General features: G+C 36.0%; 1 non-coding gene across 1 annotated transcript; it reads left to right on the top strand.

The window, feature by feature from the left end:
- Positions 1-462: 462 nt before the first annotated feature.
- On the top strand, positions 463-569 carry LOC111727334. The gene has a single exon (XR_002774913.1). It is a non-coding gene; the product is annotated as a U6 spliceosomal RNA (small nuclear RNA).
- The last annotated feature ends 3,200 nt before the right edge of the window (positions 570-3,769 follow it).

Raw genomic sequence — 3,769 nt, 5'->3', positions numbered from 1 at the left:
AATATCCTTTGTGTTGATCGAGTACAAGAATGAATGTCACAAGTGTGAACACAGGACAAGCAGTGTTTTTCTCAAAGTTAAAATGCACTCTCTCAGTCAACTTGTGTTTTCATTGTAATATGGATACTTTCAAGTCTTGTGTGGTCATGTTATTTGTTAACATACTAAATGCTTTTGACCCCCGACATTTGTATGTCAATATGATAATTCCCAATGTGCTGGTATTAGGAGTTGTAGACCAGATCATGAGGGCTCACCTCTTATGAATGGCATTTCTGTGATTATAAGGGGGACCACAAAGAGCTCTCCAACCTTCTTCCTCTATGTGAGGATACAGCAGAAGTATGCAATATAAAATTCAGAAAAGGGACCTTGCCGGAACTCTACCTGCCTGGCAATGCAGACTTCCAGGTTTCATAATTGCAAGAAATAAAATTCTGTTGGTTATAATTAAGCTATGGCATGCTCACTTCGACAGCACATACACTAAAATTGGAACAATACAGAGAAGATTAACATAGCCCCTGAGCAAGGACGACATGCAAATTCGTGAAGCATTCCATATTTTTGAATCCTATGTACTCAATTCTGATATAAGGACACTTAATGACCTAGTGCGTGGTGTGGGGTGGGGAGAGGGAAGAGCAAAGAGCAGGAAAGAGGAAAGAGCAGGACACAATTATAAAAAGGGACTTCACCTAAAAAATGCAACCAATGAATCCCTAACAATAATAAATGAATAATTACAAACTATGGCACTTTTGTTATAGCAGGCAGCAATGACTAAGACATCATTTTAGACTTAAGTTGAGTTATTCTCTGTAAGTCCTGCAAGTGAATAGAAAGTCTTTAAAATACCTTTGTGCCAGCTAGAGACATGAAGAAGAAAACAAAGGCATTATGAGGTAACCTCTTGTTTTGCCCGTAAGAGAGATTAAAAGGAAAAGTGCATCCATCGTCCCTGCTGACATCAACTGAAAATGCATATATTGAAACATTCACTTCCAATATGGCTATATTTGGAGTCCAGAACTCTATGACGTCTTAATCAAGTTTGAATGAGGTTATAAAGGTGGAGCCCCGATATCGTAAGATTGTTGTTCTTAGAGAAACAAGTGAGCTCACTCATTGCATAAGTGGAGGTCATGTGAACACGCAGGAAAGCAGCTGTCCTGTGCACCTCCCGGGGAAAGTTTTCCCAGGCACAAGCCCTAAGTTCACCTTGTTCTTTAGACTTCTGGCCTCAAGAAGTTTGAGAAAACAAATTTCTGTGTCTTAAACCATCCAGTTTTTGGTATTTTGTCACGGCATCCTAGGGAGATGATACATCCATCTTTACCTTTGTGTACATTTAAACCAATCCGGTCGTCTTATTTTTGACTTATTCACATAGTGTCTGCCCCCCAGAAAGAAATGCATTTATTACAATGTATGTAAAATTCAAATTGTGCAAATTTTCCCAAAGGTTAATCACTTCATTTCAGCAAACACTGTACTCCCTCAGAATTTAGTGACAATCAGAAGACATAGCTAAGAGACTATATTAATTTATGACCGTGGGGGGTTAGCAGAAGGGAGAAAATGGTGATTGGTTCCATTCATTTTGATTTATACCTTTTGTTTCTGAATGCAAAACCTTTGGTTATCATAATAATCAATGCTTAATTTGATTGTCTCAGCTGAGTGATTTGGGGGAGAAGGGAATAGAGATAATTTTTTCCTAACGCAGAGGCAATTAGCATTTACTGAAGCTTGCTGTCACTCTGTGTACCTATGCAAAAAGGCCATGTGGAAACCTAATAGGTCTTACTCTGAATGAAAGAATGTGACCACAGTGAATCTAAGTACTTCTGAAGGTGCCAACATTTGTACATTAGAGCAAATGCACACCATGCACGCCCTAGAATGAGAGCATTCAAATTTGAGAGTGGCATTCATTTGCCCAAATAGAAATGTGTCATATTTTCCTTATAGAGAAAAATTGGGAAGTTTATCAATTCTAAGACTGGACAGGGAGGAGGATGCTTTCTTTGATATCCATGATTTCTCTATGCTGAGAATGGAGAAGACTAATATAAGATGAAGTTTTGACGCTTGAGTTTTAGGTTATTGGGTAATAGCCTCCCAAGAGAAAATTACAGAGGAAAAGGCTGTAAATAGTTAAAAGGCTTATTGTATAATTTTGAGACTGGATTAACAATCACAGAAGACTAGAAATAATTTTCATCTCAAATTAAAAATTAGCAAATACACGTCTAATTTATGTGTTCTTTAAACAATTGTTCTAAACATCACAAACTAAAGTTTTGTAAATGAAACTGTTTTAACTTACACATCTTGTGTTAATAGGAACATTAAAAAACTCGTAATCTGAAATGTAAATTTGAATTTGAAAAGTTATTATTTATAATTTTGCTTCTAACTATGACACCAGGGTATACCCAACATCTTTACCTTGTGTATTCATAAGGTGAAGTTTCAGTATAGAAGGTAAAATTTGCATCATAGAGTTCAAGTAGAAGCAAAATCACAAAAAAATGGGTTTTGTCAATATGAGAAAAAGTGACAGTGTAATGTTAATGCTATATCTCATACAATGGAACTGTCATTAAATCATTGAATTACATTGGTCAATTATATAGAAAGGATGCATGTACACTATATTTTAAGCTGTGTAGACAACCATTAACACAGTGAAAAGAAAGCTATTCTGAGACGATCTGTGGAGTTGGCAGTCCCGGGTCTCATCTGTAGGCGATGCTCCTGAACACCATAGCAAGAGCTTCCTGGACATAATACTCTTTCCCTCAGGCTGGGCAAATATCAGACATTTAAACTTCAGTCACTTCAAAATACAATCACACTCAGTGATATGGAGGCATATATGGCTATGTCTATAATATAATAAAAGTGGGTAAGTTATTACTAACAAGCATCAATCCAGATTGGAATCACTGCCTTGCAAACAAGTGAATTATAGAAAGTCAGTTATTTTTGCTTGTATACTTTATTAAAAATATAGTACATTGACTTTTCATTCAAGGCACTCTTGTACATATGCAATCATACTGGTTATTAGTTTTCTAGGGATGTTATAACAAAGTACTATAATCTAGGTGTGTTGATCAATTGAAATGTATTGTCTCCAAATTCTGAAATCTAGATTTTCAAAATGAATTTGTTGGTAGAGTTGGTTACTTCTGGGGGTTGTGAGGGTAAAATCTGTTCTAAGCTTTTGTTGGTTATAAATGGTTGTTTTCACGTTCATATAGAATTCTCCCTGTATTTACTGGATTTGGGCTGTGCCCAAATTTCCTTTTTTTAAAATAAGACATCAATCATACTGGATTAAGTGTTTAGTCTACGTCAGCATGACCTACATTAACTGTTAATAATTATACCTGAAATGACCCATTTCCTGTCACATAAGCTAATTTTCTGAGGTTCCTTGAGTGAATACATCAACATAGGAATTTTGAGTGAAGTACAATTGAACTCATAATGTACTGTCTGTGGTAGGGTAACAGATCACACACACTTAAGCAGATCCCACCCTACCAGCTATAGATGCAGACCTCCTATTAAATACACATGTGCAGCTCTTCAAATTTGTATATTTACATACAACTCTTCACATTATAATAATGATTATAAAATATTGTTAATGATGTGAAGTAATTGATAGAAGAGAGGTGTAGGAGAGAGGGAGAGGATGAATGGCACATGAGAAAGACATTTTTGCTGTATAACATGATCACCAAACACCAAG

The sequence above is a fragment of the Otolemur garnettii genome, unplaced genomic scaffold, assembly GCF_000181295.1.
Source record: "Otolemur garnettii isolate 467f Iridium unplaced genomic scaffold, OtoGar3 scaffold00100, whole genome shotgun sequence".
Taxonomy (NCBI): domain Eukaryota; kingdom Metazoa; phylum Chordata; class Mammalia; order Primates; family Galagidae; genus Otolemur; species Otolemur garnettii.
This window is presented reverse-complemented; position numbering and strand designations above follow the sequence as displayed.